The sequence below is a fragment of the Musca domestica genome, unplaced genomic scaffold (assembly GCF_030504385.1).
Source record: "Musca domestica strain aabys unplaced genomic scaffold, Musca_domestica.polishedcontigs.V.1.1 14, whole genome shotgun sequence".
In the NCBI taxonomy this organism is placed as follows: Eukaryota; Metazoa; Arthropoda; class Insecta; order Diptera; family Muscidae; genus Musca; species Musca domestica.
In genome coordinates, this window is record NW_026712192.1 from 2,865,124 (window position 1) to 2,887,427 (window position 22,304).

The window sequence follows — 22,304 nt, forward strand, 5'->3', positions numbered from 1 at the left end:
TCCGTTTGTAACACCTCGAAATATACATTTAAGACCCCACAAAGTATATATATTCTTGATCAGCATAAAATTCTTTGTCGATTTAGCGATGTCCGTCCGTCTGTCCGTCTGTGGACATCACTCTAGCTTCCGAACGAAATGAAATAGGTTGATACAATTTTACTCAAATGTGTATTATGTTTGCAAAGCTTTTGGTATTGAAAATGGGCCATGTAGGTCCACACCCCCATATAATGGTACCTCCCTATTTTCGGTATGTTGATGATTTAAGCGACATTTTTCACCGAAAATGTTTCAAATTTGGTATTTGAAGTTCATCATAGATACTACAGAAAATTGTTGGAAATTGTCTGTGCAGGTCCAAGCCCCCATGTAATGGTACCTCCCGATATTCGGTATTTTGATGATTTTAGGTACATTATTCTCCGAAATTGTTTGAAATTTCGTATTTGATGTTCGTAATGGATACTACAGCCTAAGAGAGAAAATTGTCTGAGCAGTTCCACGTCTTCGTATAGCCCCCATATAACGGTACCTCCTGATATTTGGTATTTTGATGATTTTAGCCACAATATTTACCGGAATTGTTTCAAATTTGGTATTTGAAATTCGTAATGGATACTACAGCCTATGAGGGAAAATTGTCTGTGCAGGTCCACGTCTTCGTATAGCCTCCATATAACGGTACCTCCCGATATTTGGTATTTTGTTGATTTTAGCGACATAATTCACAGGAATTGTTTCAAATTTAGTATTTGAAGTTCGTAATAGATACTAAAGCCTAAGAGAGAAAATTGTCTGGGCAGGTCAACGTCTTCGTATAGCCCCCATATAACGGTACCTTCCGATATTCGGTATTTTCATGATTTTAGCGTCATTGTTCACCAATTTTTTTTAAGTTCCGGATTTGAATATTGTAATGGCTTATGACAAAGTTGCCTATGGAGGTCCACGCCACCATATAGACCCTAATATAACGGCTAAATTCGTATTTTTAAGATTTTAACTGAATTTCGAAGGGATTTTATTTATTTTATTTTTGAAAATTTCCAAATTCGTTTCAAACGGTGGAGGGTATTCAAACTTCGGCCGGGCGAACTTACAGCTTTTTTACTTGTTTCATATAAAATAACTTCAGTCCCATGATGGGCGCTATTTTACCAACCCTCAAAACCGCATTATTTTAGTATAACACTGTTCATAGTTTATGTAATTTTTTTATCTACCCCGCATTGGGCGCCATTTTCTAAACTCCCTTTAAAGTCCCAAAATGAAATATATTTTTTTTCAGTCACCACGTTGGGCGCCATTTACAATTCTTAGCTTGAAATTATATAATTGTTAATTCAAAATAATTTAAGCCGACGTTGGGCGCCATTTTACCACCCTTAAAAACATCACTATTTTAGTATAACACAGTTCATCTCTTATATATTTTTTTTATTGACCACAAGTTTCCAATTATTCAAAATGGAAATATTGAAAATATTTTTTCAGCAACCGCGTTGGGCGCCATTTACTGTTAAGCACTTGAAATTATATTTCTTCATATAAAATTACTTCAGAACCAAGTTTAGCGCCATTTAACTGTCCTTTTAAACTCCTTCATTTCGGAATGACACTTTTCATTTTTTTTTTATAAAAAGTTTTTCTACCCCACATTGGGCGGTATTTTCCAACCGTCCTTTAAACATTATTATTTTAGTATATTACTGTTCATAAGGAAATATTTAAAATATTTTCTTTTTTCAGTCACCACGTTGGGCCCAATTTACTATCCTGCGTTTAAAATTACGTTATCGTTCATTGTTTATATAAGCCTTGTATTGGACGCCATTTTACCTTTTATACCCTTTCCATACTTTAAAACACCATTATTTTTATCTAACGCACATTGGGCGCCATTTCCAGACCTCCATTTAACCACCAATATTTATGTATAACACTGTCAAAATGAAATATTTAAAATATTTTTTTTTTCAGTCACCGCGTTGGGCGCCATTTACTAGTCAGTGCTTGAAATTACGATATCGTTTATTTGTTTATATAAAATGACTTCATAATTAATTTGGGCGCCATTTACTAACCTTTTAAACACCTATACTTTGCAAAACACTGTTCATTTTTTTATAAAAAGTATTCCTACCCCACATTGGGCGCCATTTTCCTACTTCCCCCTTAAAATCGCATTATTTAAATCCCAACTTCCCTTTAAACGTCATTATATTGACGCAACACTGTAGTCTTATACAATTTTTTCTACACCACATTGGGCGCCATTTTCCACCTCACCCCCACTAAAATCGCATTATTCAAATCTCAACTTGTCCATGACCCTGCTAGGTAGTCTGCCATCCAGCCAACCATCAAGGCAATCTAATTTACATATTGTAATATGTGTTTTTAAAGTACTTCGACGCTTTCCGTCCGTTCAACTCACTGGATATTCGTGTCTAATTGGCTTTATGTAGTCATTATCTTCTAATTAATTGACAAAAAACAACAGCAACAACAACAATGACTCCTACAAGGAAAGTCATTATTGTTTAACTTTTATTTGACCACTAGAGGCTAGACACCAGGCAACCATCATAGTCATCACCAGCAAAATTTGGCCTCTAATTACAAATTTTGGTGTTGTTGTTATTTTTCTTGTTGTAAAATAGTGAAGGCCAAATAAGTAAGAGATTGTGTGTGTTTTTTAAGAAATATTCAAGTTATTTGCATATACCAGGAACAATGAAGGACATAATTGATCACAAAATAGATGAGAATAATCTTATATAAAGCATAGAAGTCGATTTAAAATTTTCTTTTAGATATACAAAGAAGAGATATAACACTGAAGGACAGGAAGGATAACACTCTTTCTCTGTTCCAGAACCTAAAAGAGTCCATTTTTTTTAATTTGCGTTTTTCAATATTATGAGATTAAATCTTCTTTCTATAGAAGACTTTTTGAAGGTCACTGCAACACATCAGGAAAACCCCTATATATTATGAAAGTAGAGGTAAACATAGAAGACACATATATCGACGTTTTGAAAGTTTGCATCGAAAAGTTACCCTCATTGCCACATTTTATTGAAATTTTCGGATTAAAATTTCTCGAAATCCTTACATATAAGGTGTATAGTGTCTTCGGCGATATTACTGATAACAATACCAGGATTATTTGAGTCGAAAACTTTAACACTTAAATGAGCCAATAAAGGGGTCTTTTTGGTCCTTTTTTTGAAAATATGGTTAAAAACTCCCTTTAAACGGAATCTTAGCAAGTCAAAATATTCTACAAAATGGTTTGTCATACAATTCTACTATCGGTTCTAGAAGACATCAAAAGTCTATATCTCACCAAAACACCAGGATTTCATATATATATAAAAAACACATTTTAGGGTTAAAGCCACACTTCATATGAGTTTATGGAAAATTACCCTGCAAAACACCATTTTAGAAGGATGACGTCAGAGACAAAATCATTCCTTATTATATGATACTATAAGCTCCCCATATCTATATTTCCATTTTATATCAATAAAATATTTGTTTCAATGTTTCTAAAAATGAAAAAAAGAAAATATTTCCTAATTTTTCTGATAAATTTTTATTTGGACTTTTTTCTATTTTACACCAGAAAGTAAGATAAAATTTTGTTTAAGGCGGAAGTTGTCAAAGGAACAAATATTCTACACAACACTTCACTGATAATCCCAGAATAAACCATATATCTGGGTGCAATATTTTTTTGTGAAAATCACATTCTAAATTTATGTACTGCATGTGAAAATTACGTATTTCCTTTTTACTGATAATTTAATACGTATCCAATCTAAGTCAAAATCTGCCATTACTCTTAATTTTTTTTGGGGAAAGTGTCAAAGGAAAAAATATTCTAAATCTTATTTCATTGCGGATCTCTGAACAAACGGAATTTGTATATTCAATATGTACCCTAAAAAATATCACGAATTTTTCTTAATAAAAAAACTTGATTATTTTTTTTGAAGAATTTAGCATTTCTTCTAATAACTTCTCTGAAATTAATAATATTTTTTCATGGTAAATATTGTATATACTAATTTCGTTTGTTCAGAGACCCCTAATGAAATTTGATCTAGTATAATTCTTCCTTTGACACTTTCCTCAAAAAATTAAGTTTAAAGGTAGATTTTGAATCGGAATGAAAACGTGTTTAATTTTGCAGTAACAATGTCAATACATAATTCCACTTATATGACATACATTTCGGATGTAATTTTTTTGAAAACTATTATAGCTAGATATATAGTTTATTCTGAGACTTATAGTGAAATGTGGTTAAGAACATTCCCTCTTTTGACAGCTCTTACCTAAAATAATATTTTATAGTACTTTCAGGCGTCAACTCGAAAAAAGTTTAAACAAAAATTGATGAAAATAATTAGAAAAAAAATTTTTGCATTTTTTTGGGAATATTGATGGAAATATTTCCTGAATATATAATGAAAATAGAGATTTCTTTTCTTTGGTGATTTATAGTGAAATATGAGGACGAATATTTTTGTCTTTGATATCATCCTTCTAAAATGATGCATTGAAGGAGAGATTTTACTGTAGAAGATTTTATCTCAGAGTAGAAACATAAAAAACAAGATAAAAAAATATTAGTCGGTTTTGCCGACAGATGTATACCCTTAGCCAATGTTCGATTATTTAAATATATTTGGACTTCTGTTATGGTTATTCAAATTGTTGACCATCTACGGAGTAGGTTCCGAAGGAATGGGTCAAAAGTGTCAATTTCATATGGGACATAAATACATATAATCTAAATATAGCGACGTGCCAGGTTTGGACTGTATTGCATACTTCCGTCACTTTTTGTATCAAATATGGGATAATTTTTTGAAAATGTTAAAATGTGTGTGAGGTACCAGATATAGTCGACAGAAGTATTCCATGTTCATGCTTCAATACAGATAAAAATATTGGTATTTTCAAAATTACAAGAAAATCGAACATTTACACAAAATTCCATATTCGTCTCAAGTTTCTGGTTCTGGAGAGAAATATTTAGATATATAACAAGTTGTAAAGATAAAAATTGATTGAAAATTGTGACCCTTTGTGGGTAAAGTTCCAGAAAATGTTCGCAAATACATATCATCTTCACAATAAAAAAAATATTTGTATGTGTGAAATTTGAAGAGAGTTGGATGCTTTTTTTCGCCATCGTTGCGCGTTTTGTTTTTCAAAATCTTGAACCCGTTGTGGGGAGGTACCCAAAGGTGTACGCCGATATATCCCATCTTCACTACAGATTGTGTGTTAGTAGAAATAATGGGATGTGTAAAATTTGAAGAGAACCGGATGCTTATTTCGAATTTTATGATCGTTTTGGTTATTCAAAATTTTGACCCTTTGTTGGGGAGGTACCAGAAGAATAAGTTCGATCTCTATCATCTTCATAAAAGATCTTGTGTTATAGAAAATGTTTAGATGTGTGAAATATGAAGAGAACCGGATGCTTATTTTGGATTTTATGATCGTTTTGGTTATTCAAAATTTTGACCCTTTGTGAGGGAGTTACCAGAAGAAATGGTCCGATCTCTTCCGTCTTTATAAAAAATATTGTGTTGATGGAAATATTGAGATGTGGCAAGTGTGAATTGAATCGGATGTTAATTTCGTGTTTTATGATATATATTCAAAACATTGACCCTCTGTGAAGGAGGATATTCAAAATTTTGACCCTTTGTGGGGGAGGTACCACAAGTAGCGTACCGATATATATTCCATCTTCACACAAGACCTTGGATTAATAAAAATATTGTGTTTTGTGTAATTTGAAGACAATCGGACACTTACATCACATTTTATAAGAGTTTTGGACAATATTGTCCATTTTCACACCTGACCTAGCCCTAATGGAAATATTAGGATTTGCAAAGTTAGAGCAAAATCGGATTATCTTTTCTCTTTCTGTGCAGTAAATTATTTTCTTTGAAAAAGTTGACATATTGCCCATATCCGAATTCGATCTAAGTTCGACAATAATATTACGATGTACCAAGTTTAGATCAAATCGGATGCTCCCTTCAAGAGTTATCGTGCGCACCAGCCAGCCAGCCAGACAGACAGACGGAAAGGCATCGCTAGATTGATTCCAAATGTCCTGAAACGGATTTGGTCCAAAGAGACATAAGGTCTAAAATCGTTATTTCGATAAGGCACGTTTTGGCCGTATCAAATAGTATATACCCTCTGTAGCAGTATAGATGAGGGTTTAAAAATAAGCCTCGAGTTTTTATCTGCAACATTGCCCAATACGCTATATACTTAAAATCGTCGGATTTCTAGGAATCTTAAAATGGAAAGAACATTTTAAACAATGTGTAAGAGGGAGGACTTTGCCTGCATCCATTTATATTATTTTGAGATGTAAGTTTTAAAAACGCCGTTAAATGTGTCTTCCATTTTTAGCTCCACTTTCATAATCTGCTGGATTTCTCCCCATAATTTGTATTAATTCTTTGGAACGTATAACTGTTTTTAAATAAAATATTTAAAAATTTCGTTGCACTGGCATATTTTCCTTTCAAGGCTTCACACACGCACTGATAAGTAGATTATTTTAATTTAATTCTTTATTTTAAATACAAATGTTTAAATTTTCAATTAAATTACTCTGGATTTTAATTTATATTGGCAATGACATGTTGTAAATCTACGTACATATAAATATATATAAATTGGCATTTTAGAATAAATAGATTTGAAAATTGCCAGATAATGAAAGTGATTTGTGAACACATCGATTGAATGAATGAATGACTGAATTGTCATGGCTATGGTATTTCACACAGGGATAATTAATTAATTAATTAAATTGATGAGATTAGTGTTTAATTAATAGAAGAGATTAAAAAAAAAACAAATAATAAAAAATAATAAAAATGACGATAATAAATAATGACGATAATTACCATAAAAATAAATTGAAAATGGGACGCAAAAACAAAAAACGCTTTTCAATAAAAAAAAAAAAAATCAATAAACGAATTATCAATTGCTATGACACTTTATTTTTTGTTATTAAAACACTTTACAGTTATTTATTCCATTATTTATTTGCTTTCTAGTTTTTTTTTATTTATTATTTAAACAACAGCCGAACTGCGAACTTTGGCGAACAGCAAACAAAGACTAACTATGAAAATGTTGTAAAAAAATTTTATGATTTTTTTTTGGGATTTTGACAATTTTTTTTTCGTTGGTGCTGGGCTACTAAAAATAATTGAAAACAATTAATATAATATAAACAAACAATTATTTCTACATATATACTCATGAAAATATATATTATAAAGGTATACCCAAATATATATCATTTCAAAATTTTTGCCCAAAGACAAAACGTAGTCAACAGAACAGAAGAAAATCCATCAGACCATGACTTGAAGAAGATGCCTGAATTCATGCATATGTATGTGCATACATACATACATGTGTATGTATGTATGTGAGTGTGTCCAATTGTAATTATGAAAAAAAAGCTAGAGAAAAAAACTAATTTAATTTCTAATGAATAATTGCTTGAGAATTTTAAGTAATTATGGTCCGTAAAGTCTACAAAAATAAATTAAAGCTCACACACACATACATACATATGTGTGGAGACATTTTCAGTTTTTTTATGGGAAGAAATTGCAATAGAAAATCTTGTATATAATGTAAGATAGAAGGTTTTCTAGAGAATGCAGGACCTTTTAAAGTTCAAACTCAGGGGGTGTAACTGAGGGGAAAATAACTGACTGACTGTGAATCAACACCCCGACGAAACGGCTGAAGGTAGAATCTTCCAATTTCGCACAAAGGTCAGTCTTGAGTGAAGGAGCTGGAATCCCGAATTTTGATATGGGGGTCTCAGTTGGCATTTGGAATTGTGATATAGAGGTGGTTTCGAAAATTTCTACTATAATTGTACGAAAAGTACTAAATAAGACTGAACTTTGTGTTGGGTAAAGGAATAGTACTGAAATCCTGAAATTAGATATTAGACCTCTGTTGGTATCTGGTATTGAGATCTGTTGGTGATTTTGGAAATGTTTACTATAATTGTGCGAAAACTAGCAAATGTACTAAAAATTTAATACTTTGTATTGGACAAAAGGAATTAAGCCAAAATTTTGAAATTCTGAATGAGAGTCACTGACGTAGTGCAGGGTAGATGTATCAAAGTGTTTTTGGGAAATTCGAACTATAGGGTTATGAAAAAATCTAAAATGGTACTAAATTTCGAAAATGGTATTATGTAAACGGACAGAGATAACAAGTTAAATGAAATCAGTCGGTATTACCGACACCTACATACCCTTAGCCAATGTTCCGTTATTTAAATATATTTTGAACAGTTTTGGCTTTTTTGTTCGGGATACCATAGTATTTTGTTGTTGCAAAATGGTCAGGCTTAATCCCTTTATTGTTGTTTAAAGAAAAAAAAAAAAAACAACGTTTGTTTATTAGTGGAGAACGATGGTAATGTTTACCAGGGGGTAAGGCAGGGAATACCTAGGTTTCGGAAAGATCCACCAATCCTCATCAGTTCCCTTGTTTTTGTATGGGATATTCTCCCCTGAAGTTATTGTAAAACACAACTTCTATGACAAAAAACTTTTTTTTACCCAAGTGACGAGATCGTAAGCTCAATAGAAGAGGTACCTAAGAATTAAATAAAAGTAAAATTCTTTTTGAAAAACTTCTAAATCTTACAACCGCACTTATAAACATTTACATCTTTCTCCACTCCAACCCTGGTAAACATTACCATCGTTCTCCACTAATAAATAAACGTTGTTTTTATAAAAACAATAATAAAGGGATTAAGCCTGACCATTTTGCAATAACAAAATATTTTGACTTACGTTATGAATATTCAAACTGTTGACCCTTCGTAGGAGAGGTTCCGAAGAAGTGGGCCAATATTTTCCATTTCGAATCTGACATAAGTCCGATAAAAATATTAAAACGTATCAGATATGGATTTAATATCGACTATTTACTTTACTTTTTATGAGATATTTGATATTTCGAAAAGTATGCGTTTTAAGAGAGTTATAACTATTTAAAATGTTGATCCCTTGTGGGGGAGGTACCAGAAGGAGTAGTCCGATATTGGCCATCTTCACAAGACGTCTTGTGTTGATAGAAGTAATGCGATGTTCCGAGTTTGAAAGTAATCAGATGCTGATTTCGCGTTTTATGTGCCTAATGGTTATTCCAAATTTTGACCCTTTATGGGGGGGGGGGAGGTACTAGAAGCAGTGGTCCGTTCAATCCATTCTTCATACTAGACTTTGTTTTAGTAGAAATATATAAATGTGCGAAATTTAAAGATAATCGGACTCCTGGTTATAATTTTATAAACGTTATTTAAAGTTTTGACCCTTTGTGGGAGAGGTACCAGAAGGAATGGTCCGATATCTACCATCTTCACACAAGATCTTGAAGTTAAGTAGAAGTATTGGGATGTGTGAAATTTGAAAAGAATCGGATGCTCATTTCGCGTTTTATGAGCTTCATGGCTATTCAAAATTGTCACCCGTTGTGGGGGAGGCATTAGAAGGAGTATATCGGGGGTATCAGAAGGAGGGGACCGATTTTGCCCATCTCCGTTCTGAGGGTATAAAAACTTGAAATTTGGTATCAGAATCAAGCAAAATAAGTTTGATATATGAAGGTGGTTTTGGAAATGTGTACTAAGTGTAAGAACTGCACTAAGTGGTACTAAATTTGGTACATTTCCGTTTTTTGGTGAACAGATAAAGCTGACATTTTTTATTGGAGTCCCTGTTTTGTGGTAGGTTTGTGATAAAGAGGGGGTTTCGGAAATATGTACCATAAGAGCAAGAAAAGTACTAAATAGTACCATATTTGGTACAATGTGGTATTGGGTGAACAGATAGTGCTTGAAATCTGGAATATTGTATTACGGTATCTGTTCATGTGTAGGGCCTCTGTTTAATGATTCATGTAGTGCAGAATAGATGTACCAAAGGGTTCTTGGAAATTCCAACTTTAAGTTTACGAAAAGTTCTAAAATGGTACTAAACTTCAAAAATGGTACCATTTGATATTATGTGAACCGGTGGAGATAAAAACTTGAAATTCGGTAAGAGAATCAAGGTTGGAAAATAAATTTGATATATGAAGGTGATTTTGGAAATGTGTACAAAGTGTAAGAACTGCACTAAGTGGTACTAAATTTGGAACAGTTTGGTTTTTGGGGTGAACGGAAATAGCTAGAATTTTGTATTGGAGTCCCTGTTTTGTGGTAGGTTTGTGATAACGAGGGGGTTTTGGAAATGTGTACTACAAGTGCACGAAAAGTACTAAATAGTACTAAATTTAGAACAATGGATTTGAGGGTGATCAGATAGTGTTTGGAATCTGGAATTTAGTATAAGGGTCGCTGTTAATGTGTAGCCTGAACGTATGGACGTGGTTTCCGATATGTACGTACTTAATGGTACTAAATTTAGTATTGGGTGAAGGAATAGAGCTGGAATCTCGAAATTCGATGTTTAAATAACGGAAGGTTTTTGTGTTTGAGATTTGACGATGCTTTGGAAATAGGTCTCATATTTGTAAGAAAAGTACTAAATGGTACTAAATTTGGTATGGGATGAAGAAGAGGAGCTGGAATCCCGAAATTTAATATTGTGTTTTCAGTTGGCATCTGGAATTGTGATATGGAGGTCGTTGTGGAAATGTGTATCATAATTGTACGAAAAGTACTAAATGGCACTAAATTGAGTGTTAGGTGAAGGGAAGGAGCTGGAATCCCGAAATTTGACCTTGAGATCTCTGTTGGCATCTGGAATTGTGATATGGAGGTGGTTTCGGAAATGTGTACTATCTTTGTGCTAAAAGTACCAAATTGTACTAAATAGGGTATTGGGTGAAGGGATAGATCTGGAAACCTGAAATTTGATATTGGGGTCTTTGTTGGCATCTGGAATTGTGATATGGAGGTCGTACTATAATTGTACCTAAAGTACTGAATATCAATAACTTTGGTATTGGATGAAAGGATGGAGATGGAATCCCGAAATGAAATGTTTACTTTAATTGTACAAAAATTACTAAATAGTACTAAATATGGTATTGGGTGAAGGAATAGAGCTCAAAATCCTGAAATGTGATATGAATGTCACTGTTGGTGTTTGTAGCTGAGAGAAGGAGCCGGTTTTGTGATATGCGCACTATAATTGTACTAAATAGTACTACACAATGGTAATGGGGGAAGTTACAAAGCTGGAATCCCGAAATTTGATATTGAGATTTCTGTTGCTATTTGGAATTGAGATATGGAGGTGGTTTGGGATATGCGAACAATAATTTTACGAAAAGTACTAAATAGTACTAAATCTGGTATTGGATGAAGGGATCGACCTGGAATCCCGAAATTTGATATTGAGGTCTCTGTTGGTACCTGGCTTTGAGATCTGTTGGTGGTTTTGCTATAATTGTTCGAAAAGTACTAAATGGTACTAATTTTAGATCAGTGTTTTTGTCTAGGATGGAAAGATATAGATTGTTTTGGATATGCGTAAAAAATGTTACTAAATTTTGGTAATGGATGAAGAAGAGATAGAACTAAAGTTCTGAATTTTGATATTGAGGTCCCTGCTGGTTTCTGTGGTTTACATATGGAGACGTTGAAATAGTTTTGAACAGAAAATTTGGATGTGGGTCCATTGTGCAATGGTCGGTATGAAATGAAAGATTTTAAGGTTTTTTGGTGTTAAAGGTAAACATTTTCCGATTATTTTTTCCGAACAAGGAAAAACTTGAACAATATATAAAACCTTGAAAATCTGAAAATTTTGTACAACGTATGAAGTTTTGATTATAAAATTTTTGTGAAATTGTGCATTTTGGGTACTAAAAAGGCCTAACACGAACGAATCTTAAATTTTAAGGTGGACTTTTCCCTGATGAAGTATTGGGCACTTGCTAGTATAATTCTAGAGAATGAAAGACATTAAAAAGGCCAACTTTAAGAAGGTCTAATAGAGAATATAATAATTTTCAAGGCCATCCATAGACCTACAAATGCTCTTCTATTAACTGAAAGATCCCGAAAAATGTCTTCTATAGAATATAAGAGCCTCTTAAATGCCTTTTTATAGAATGAAGATCTTGAAAGATTATCTTTTTTTAATGGAAGATCTTCTAAAAGGTTATCTGTCGAATGGATGAACTCAAACAGTTCTTCTATGGACCAAAGGAACTTATAAAAACTCTCCCATAGAACAGAGGACTTTAAAGAGATCTTCCATAAAAATACAAGCCCTTCGTAATAAATGACGTTTGAATGCCTTCTATCTCCAAGACACCCCTTAAAAGTCCAATGAGCCGAAAGAGCAGACGCCTGTTTGGACAAGCGAGTTTTTTTTTGTCAACAAACAACAACTTTATAGAAAACTTTAAATGTTGCTGTTATTGTATTTTTCTTCCCGCTCGGAAGATAAAATAAGCAAAAAATGTACAAATTCAACGTAACTTGAACAAATAATTAATTAATAAACAAATATACACAGTATTTGTTTTCAAACAAACTATTGAATAAATAATAGAAAATTAAAAGTTTGCAAATTGAATACGGAATAGACATTGTGTGACGTAGGCAGCAAAGTCGAACACAAAGAGTAGAGAAATTAAAAAGTTGTTCGCAAATTTTGAATAATTACTTTTTGAAGTATTTGTTTTTTTAAGATCAGCAGGGCCAGGAATATTTTCTTAAAAGGACCAACAGAAATATAATTGTTTTTTTTTTTAATATGGAAAGGAGTAGTTTTTGAAGAGCCAAAAAGGCCAAAATGGTCGATTTTGAAGGAATATTTTTGGAAGGACCAAGAGAACAAAAATCCTTGCAATTTTTTGGGAACTGAGTAGAAAAAATTTATTTGTCATAAAATTCTACCAGAGGTCTCAAAAGACTTCAAAAAACACCAGGAATTCGTATATATTAAAAACACGTTTTAGGGAAAGCCGTACTTTATGTGAGTTTATGCAAAAATCTCCTACAAAACATAATTTTAGAAGGATGACATTAAAGACAAAACTATTCTCCATCAAATTGCACTATAAGTCGCCAAAGAAAAGAAAGCTCTAGTTCCATTATATATCAAGAAAATATTTGCATCAAAATTACAAAAAAAAAAACGCGAAAATATTACAATTTTTTTTTGTCTGATAATTTTTTTTCGAGTTGACGCTTAAAAGTAACATAAAATTTCATTTTAGGCAGAATGTGTCAAAAGAACAAATATTCTACACAAAATTTCACTATAAATCTCAGAATAAACAATACATCTAGGTTTAATAGTTTTTGAGAAAATTGCATTCGAAATGTATATATTTAAAAGGGAAAATTATATGCCTATGTTATATGTCTCTTAATTTTATAACTTACAAATCTGAGTCCAATTCTCCCGTAATACTTAATTTTTTTTGGAAAAGTGTCAATTTAAGGAATATTCTAGGCCATATTTCACTATAAGTCACCAAAGAAAACTAATCTCTATTTCCATTATATATCGAGAAAATGTGTAGATCAATATTGCCATAAAAAACGCGAAAATACTACCAATTTGTTTTGATAAATTTTCACTCGGACTTTTTTCGAGTTGACGCCTGAAAGTAACACAAAATTTCGTTTTAGGCAGAATGTGTCAAAAGAACAAATATTCTACACAAAATTTCACTATAAATCTCAGAATAAACTGTACATCTAGGTTTAATAGTTTTTAAGAAAATAGGATTTGAAATGTATATATTTAAAAGGCAAAATAATATGTCAACGTTTTTGTCTCCTAATTTTACTAGTTTCTTATCTGAGTGAAAATCTCCTGAAATAATTAATTTTTTGGACAAAGTGTCGAAAGCAAAAAAGTTCTAGGTCAAATTTCACTATAAGTCACCAAAGAAAACTAATCTCTATTTCCATTATATATCGAGAAAATATGTACATTAATGTTGCCATAAAAAACGCGAAAATATTTCCTAATTTGCTGATAATTTTTTACTTTTTTCGAGTTGACGCCTAAAAGTATTCTAAAATTTCGTTTTAGACAGTAGGTGTCAAAAGAACAAATATTCTACACAAAATTTCACTGTATATCTCTGAATAAACTATATATCTAGGATTGATAGTTTTTAAGAAAATCGGATTCGAAATGTATATATTTAAAAGGGAAAATTATAATGTCAACGTTTTTGTCTCCTAATTTTACTAGTTTCTTATCTGAGTCCAAATCCCATGAAATACTTGATTTTTTGGGCAAATTGTCGAAAGCAAAAATGTTCTAGGTCAAATTTCACTATAAGTCACCAAAGAGAACTAATCTCTATTTCCATTATATATCCAGAGAAAATGTGCATCAATGTTACCAAAATAAAAACGCGAAAATATTACCAATTTGTTTTGATAAATTTTTCCTCGCAATTTTTTTGAGTTGACGCTTAAAAGTAACATAAAATTTCATTTTAGGCAGAATGTGTCAAAAGAACAAATATTCTACACAAAATTTCACAATAAATCTCAGAATAAACTATACATCTTGGTTTAATAGTTTTTGAGAAAATTGCATTCGAAATGTATATATTTAAAAGGGAAAATTATAATGTCAACGTTTTTGTCTCCTAATTTAACTAGTTTCTTATCTGAGTCCAAATCTCATGAAATACTTAATTTTTTGGGCAAAGTGTCGACAGCAAAAATGTTCTAGGTCAAATTTCACTATAAGTCACCAAAGAAAACTAATCTCTATTTCCATTATATATCGAGAAAATATGTACATTAATGTTGCCATAAAAAACGCGAAAATATTTCCTAATTTGCTGATAATTTTTTACTTTTTTCGAGTTGACGCCTAAAAGTATTCTAAAATTTCGTTTTAGACAGTAGGTGTCAAAAGATAAAATATTCTACACTAAATTTTACCATAAATCTCAGAATAAACCATATACCTAGGTGTAATAGTTTTTATGGAAATTGCGTCCAAAATTGGTATATTACAAGTGAAAATGATGGGTTTCCTGTTTTTTTTACTGCTAATTAAACACCTTTCCAATCCAAGTCAAAATCTCCCATTATTCTTCATTTCTTAGAGAAAGTGTCAAAGGGTGAATTATTCTAGATCAAATTTCAGTGGGAGTCTCTGAACAAAAGAAATCTGTATATTCAATATATAAAATGGAAAAATATAATTAATTTTTTTTTTTTAATAAAAAAAATTTATTTTTGAAAAATTTACTTGAATTCGGAGTTATCCTGACATGCGATAACTAAAAAGTGGATCGAAATGGCCCATATTCTGTACCACAGATTCTGGATGTAATCAAAATATTTCTATCCTATTTATCCTAAATGTCTTTGGAATACAGGGTGACATAAAAAAACTGCAACAAAGTCAAACGGAGAGCGACCATCGGCTGTTATGGCGGCCCACACCATCACCATGGGGCGGCTCTTGAGTTCTGGTGGCCAACCGAAGGTGCACATTTTTAGCTGACCTCTTTGACACGATCATTTTGTTTGTTTACAAACTGCTGGACAACAAATGTTTTCTCATCGGAGAAAACTAAATTCGGCAGTTTACCACTTTCGGCCCAACGAGGCAACTCTTTAACTCTTTTGAGTCTATTTCCTTTCTGTGGCGGTGTAAGTTCTTGTACTTTTTGGAATTTCAATGACTTTTTGGAATTTCATTTTTCAATATTTGCCGAATGGAATATTGTGATATGTTCAGCTCACGAGCCATTTTTTCGGCCACAAAGAGGCGGATTTCGATCAAGTCGCTTCTCTACTTTTCGAATCATTTCTGCTGATGTTGCTGTTTTCTTCTGCCCACTTCCTTGACGTCGTGCTACGCTACCAGTATCACGGTAACGAGCGATGGTACGAGACACAAAAGATTTATCCACATTTAAATGCTGGAGTACTCTAACGATAGCCACTTGTGGTTTTCCAGCCAAATATAAAGAAATCCCACTATCACGCTTGAATTCCATCACGAATAACATTTTTTCTGGAAAATTCTCACCAAAATGCTTTTGTACGCTTGTTAACAATATAATGAGCTGTCAGTGGCATAATTTTAACAGCTGTCGGACGAGTGGCTTAGAAATGACAGCAGTCTGAAGTTGTATCTGATACATTACGCACATTTAATATTTATATCCTATTTATTGAGAACCGATCCGAAATGGGCAATATTGACCCGTTCCTTCGGAACCTACTTCATAGAGGGTTAACAATTTGAATAATCATAGCCCAAGTAAAAATATATTTAAATAATGGAACATTGGCTTAAGGGTATACATCTGTCGGCTAAACCGATCGATATTTTTATACCCTCCACCATATACCCCCCATATATTATGTTTCTCATTCCGTTTGTAACACCTCGAAATATACATTTTAGAATCCACAAAGAATATATATTTTTGATCAGCATAAAATTCTGTCGATTTAAGTCCGTCCGTCTATCCGTCTGTGAAAATCACTCTAACTTCCGAACGAAATGAAGTAGGTTGATAAAATTTTACTCAAATGTGTATTATGTCTGCAGAATTTTTGGTATTGAAAATGGGCCATGTAGGTCCACGTCTTCGTATAGCCCCCATATAACGGTACCCCCCATATTTGGTATTTATATAGTTTAAGCGACATTATCTACCGGAATTGTTTCACATTTCGCATTTAAAGTTCGTAATGAATACTACAGCCTATGAGAGAAAATTGTCTGTGTAGGTCCACGTCTTCGTATAGCCCCCATATAACGGTACCCCCCCATTTTCGGTATTTAGATAGTTTTAGCGACATTATTTACCGGCATTGTTTCAAATTTCGCATTTGAAATTCGTAATGGATACTACAGCCTATGACAGAAAATTATCTGTACAGGTCCACGTTTTATAACCCCCATGGTACCTCCCTATATTCGGTATTTTTATGATTTTAGCTACATTATAAACAGATTATTTTTTTCAAGTTTCGCATTTGAATATTGTAATAGCTTTTGACAAAACTCGCCTATGCAGGTCCACGTCGTCGTATAGACCTTAACAGAATTTTTAACGGATTTTATTTTTTTTGAAAATTTGTCAAATTTGTATTCAAAGTTAGGCCCGGCCGATCTAACTCTTTTTCAATATGGAAGTAAATAGGTTTTCGATTTCCTTTCTCTTTCAAAAAAATCCAGATCTTCAGTTTATTTGTTTTTCCTTCCCCCCTTTTGACTTCTTAACAGGGGGGGGCATTAAAAATAAATCACAACATTTCAATCATCTGTCTTCTGTGAAGTACTTCATTTGTCTTTTTGCTGTTGTCTTTGATTTCATTTTCAATGGGTTTTCTTGTTGTTGTTGTTGCTGCTGCTGTTTTTTCTTGTTTTCTTGAACATCGGCCAATTGTTTTGTTATTTGGTTGTTATTTTCTTAAGCAAATACCAGCAACCGCCACCACCACCTGTAATAATGCCTAGACAATTGCCAGTCGGTGGGGTTTGGTGTATCCCCCCACCCCCTCTTGGTCTTCTTGTCCGTGCAGTTTATTTGACTTTATGTGATTTTGTGGTTCTGCGGCTGACAGACATTGTACATCATTTTTTGTTTCTTCGGGGGGAGGCGGGATATCTGCTGGCTGGGATTTTGACCACAAAAAAAAAAAAACAGTTCTAGAGGTGGTGATATATAAATCCAATCGTACACACCTACTCGCCGTAACATGTGATGTGCTGTTTATATGTCTGAATGTATGTTTGTGTGTGTAAGTGTGTGTGTGTGAACATGTGAATGCGCTTTCACGTTATCCTCTGGTCTGTTTGACAGACTGACTGACACTTTTTATGCCACTTGTTTCATTTTGCTATTCTTATTTTATTATTTATATTTATATTTGTTTTTTTTTTTGTTTCTTTTTGCCGCCGTTGAGAAAACATGCGACAATGGCAACAACAAAAGGTTTGGAAAAAAATTCAAATTTGGATAATATTATTATTTAATAGCCCGTTGTCCAGTGATAAACATGGAGAACTCGTTATTGTGGTATTTACAATTGAGAATTTTATTAAGGGCGTGATAAGGTATTTTTTTTTCTATTTTTTTAAATTTTAATAAAAATTGTAAATTTTTAAATTTGACATAGTATTGGTGTTATTGTTTCGACAACTCATAAACCGGATGTAATAGATAATTTATGCCTCAAATTTAAAAAAAAAAAAAAAATCAATTATTCCTGTCCAAAACTATTTCAACGTCTCCATATGTAAACCCTAGATATCAACTGTGACCTCAATATCCATCTCTTCATCCTAGACACCAACATTGATAAAAAATTAGTACCATTTAGTACTTAGCAAAAGTAAAAAATTTTCAAAAAAAAAAAAAAAAAAAAAAAAAAAAAAAATCTTAAAAAAAAAAAAAAAAAAAATACGGCCAGTCAACGGATAGCTCTTTAGAAAACAATATTTGCCAACAATTCAAAAAGTTGGCTCCCTAGTCCTAAATATTAAAATATGTTTTAAATATCCTCAAATATTGCCCTCCTCTGCATCCAAAAATATTAATAAAACAAGTAAAAAAGCTGTAAGTTCGACCGGGCCGAACTTTTAATACCCTCTACCATCTGGTACAAATTTGGCAATTTCCCAAGAAAAAAAATAAATATAAAATAAAATCCGTTAAAAATGCTGTTAAAATCTTAAAATTACCAAATGCCTATACGACGACGTGGACCTGCATAGGCAACTTCTGTCATAAGTTTTTACAATATTTAATTGCGAAACTTGAAGAAAAATCTGTTTATAATGTAGCTAAAATATATATACCGTTATATGGGGGCCATACGAAGACGTGGACCTGCACAGACAATTTTCTGGCATGGGCTGAAGTATTCATTTCGAAATTTGAAACAATCCCGATAAATAATGTCGCTAAAATCACCAAAATATCGAATATCGGGGGGTACCGATATATGGGGGCTATACGAAGACGTGGACCTACATGGCCCATTTTCTGTTTTATGCTGCAGTGACTAGTTCGAACTTCAAATGCCAAATTTGAAACAATTCCGGTGAATAATGTCGCTAAAATCATCAAAATACCGAATATCGGGAGGTACCGTTATATGGAGGCTATATGATAACTTGGACCTACATGGCCCATTTACAAACTTAACCTGCCTACTGGCAAAATATACATGTGTGCAAAATTTTAGACTTCTATCTCAATTTGTTCGAAAGATAGCGTGACTACAACAGACAGGCAGACACACACACACAGACAGACAGACGGACATGACTAAATCGTCTTAGAATTTTACGCTGATCAAGAATATATATACTTAATATACTCTTCATAGTATGGTGGAGGGTATAAAAACCATTAAATCAGCAGCAATTCCTCTATAATAACTTTGCTGACCTTTGAAAAATATTTCCTGTATTAATTTTTTTGTTCAGGATAATATCTATTATCCACATTTGAAGAACCTTAAAGATTCCTCCTTGCCTGTAAGTCAAACTTCTCACCTGTTTTCACTTAACTTACGTGTCCTCAAATGTGACCGTTATTCCAAATGTGGCCCCATTAAATATAGTAGGGTGTGACAAATTTTTAATTCGTTTTGCGAAAACAAAACACAAAAATGTAATTAAAATTCAGTTGACAATTCACTGCGTTATGCAAAGTATTTTACAAAAAAAAAACGAAAATTAAAATATTATATATTTTAAACATGGTATTCATGCATGGGCGTTTAAGGCAGGGTGTAATAGAGAGGGTCGTAATATCAACTGTTTCTAAAAAATATAATCCATTATTTTTTTTTAGAGAACCGTAACATTAAAGGCCAGGTTACACCTTATGGTAGAGTCAAATGTAAAGCTACTTTTTCCACAGGTATCATTGCTATAGCATACTTTTAGGCGTTATCCAGAATTTTGAAAATATGTATAGAATATAGTTTATATCGTATGGTGTTTCTTTTAGGTTTAAAAATTATTAGAAGCTGTCAAAACTGCATAATAAAATAACAAACTAAACCTTCCATATGACTCCAACACGACGTTTATACTAGCCTTTCGACCCACTCTAACACAATTTTTAAATGCTGCGCTGTTGCAAAACATTGTTATGGGGAATTATTGTTGGTTTGAAATTATAATTTATAAATAAACATTTATTGCGACATATGTAGCTGTTATGTCTTAAATATGCAAAACAAAAACGAAAAAAAAAATATGTGCAGAAAAATATTGCTGTAGAATGATACAATTGGAATGAAAGGCAAAAGGAAGATGGGTTTTGTAAATATAACAAAGAAAATGGTTTATGATTACAATGACAGCCTAAAAGTATGCATCATTCAAACACGAATATGACTTTGCTACCAGAGTTATGGAAATGAAGTCATGGATTTTGCTTTAAAAACTACTAGCAGAACTATAACCCGGAATTTTTTTTAAGAATATTTTTGAAGGGACTGAAATCGTGGATTTTTGAGAAATTTTTTTAATGGATCAGCAGGGCTTTAATCTTGGATTTTAGGATTTTGTGGACGAGCATTTTTAAGAACAGAGCTGTAATTGTAAATTTTTTTGAGGAGTATTTTTTGCCATGAAAATGAAATCATTCGCTAACGAATGTATCTGTTATCAGAGAAAGGGAAATCAAATCATGGATTTTCCATTAAAAATATATTTTTAAACTACCAGCAGAATTATAATCCGATATTTTCTTTAAATATTTTCGAAAGGCCAGCTGGGCTGCAATCGTTGATTTTTGTGGGAAATGTTTTTTTAGGATAATTAGGGCTAAAATCTTAAGATTTTTTTTATAGACGAGCATTGTTGAAAATATTTTTTCAGGGAACAACATACCAGTAACTGTGATTTTTTGAGGAATATTTTCTGCCATGAAAATAATTGGTCATAACAATGACCGCCTAAAAGTATGCATCATTCACACACGAATATGTCTTTACTTCCAGAGTTATGGAAATTAAGTCATGAAAGCATATATTTCAAACCGCCAACAGAATTATTATTCTGGATTTTTATTTTTGAAGGACTAGCTAGAGCGGAATCGTGGAATTTGTTTGAGAAATATTTTCAAAAGATCAGCGGGGGTTTAATTTTGGATTTTGAGATTTTTTTTGGGAGACAAAAGTACTATGTTCGTAATTTTTTTTTTGTTTGGTCAGGGAATGTCAGAGCTGTAATTGTGAATTTTTTTAGGAATTTTTTATATATTTTTACCCCGACGAAGACAGCCTTAAGGTATGCATCATTCGCTAACGAATATGGGTTTGCTATCAGAGTTTATGTGAGGAATATATTTCAAACTGCCAAAAAAACTATATTTCCGGATTTTTATTAGATGTTAGATTTTTTGGTTCATTAGGATATTTTTTCTGGAGCCGAGCAGGACCATATTGATAATTTTTTGAGCAATATTTTTAAATGATCACCACGGCTTTAATCTTGGAATTTAGGATTATTTTTGGAGACGAACAGGATCATATATATGGATTTTTAATGAATATGTTTCAGGGCAGAGCTATAATTGTGGATTTTTTGAGGAATATTTTCGCCATAACAAGCACAGCCTTAAAGTATGCATCATTCCTACAGAAATATGGTTTAGCTTTGAGAGTTATGAAAATGATGTTATAGATTCTTTTAAAAGACATATTTCAAACAACCGACAGCACTAAAATTCAGATTTTTTAAAGAAAGGCCAACTAGGCCTCCAGTATGTTTTTTTAAGAAGTACTTTTAAATGACCAGCAGGTCTTGGATTTTTAGGATTTTTTTGGAAACGTGTAGGATCATATTTTTGTGAATGTTGTTTTCATGAACAGTAGAGCTATAATTTTGATTTTTTGAGGAATATTTTTTACACAAAAATGATTTGCACTATTTAGTACTTTTCGTAGAATTAAGATACAAACAGAGACCGCAATATCAAATTTCGGAGTACCATTTCTTACAAATATAGGTCGTATTTCCAAACCCCGCCAACTCTCAAACACAGATACCATCTGTAATCTCTATATCAAATTTCAGAATTTTATTTCCATCCCTTCGTCCAATTTAGCACTATTTGGTACTTTTCGTACAATTATAGTACACATTTCCAAAGCCACTTCCATGTGTCCAGGCTACAAATGAACAACAACCCTAAAACAAAACTTCAGATTTCAAGCACCATTTATTTACGCAATACCAAATTGTACCAAATATAGCACT

At 32.4% G+C, this 22,304-nt stretch overlaps 1 protein-coding gene across 4 annotated transcripts in view; it reads right to left on the reverse strand.

Moving 5' to 3' along the window:
- Positions 1-22,304, reverse strand: part of LOC101891023 (serine/threonine-protein phosphatase 2B catalytic subunit 3) — a 79,091-nt gene that overhangs the window by 6,388 nt on the left and 50,399 nt on the right. The gene's annotated exons all lie outside the window — the stretch shown is intronic.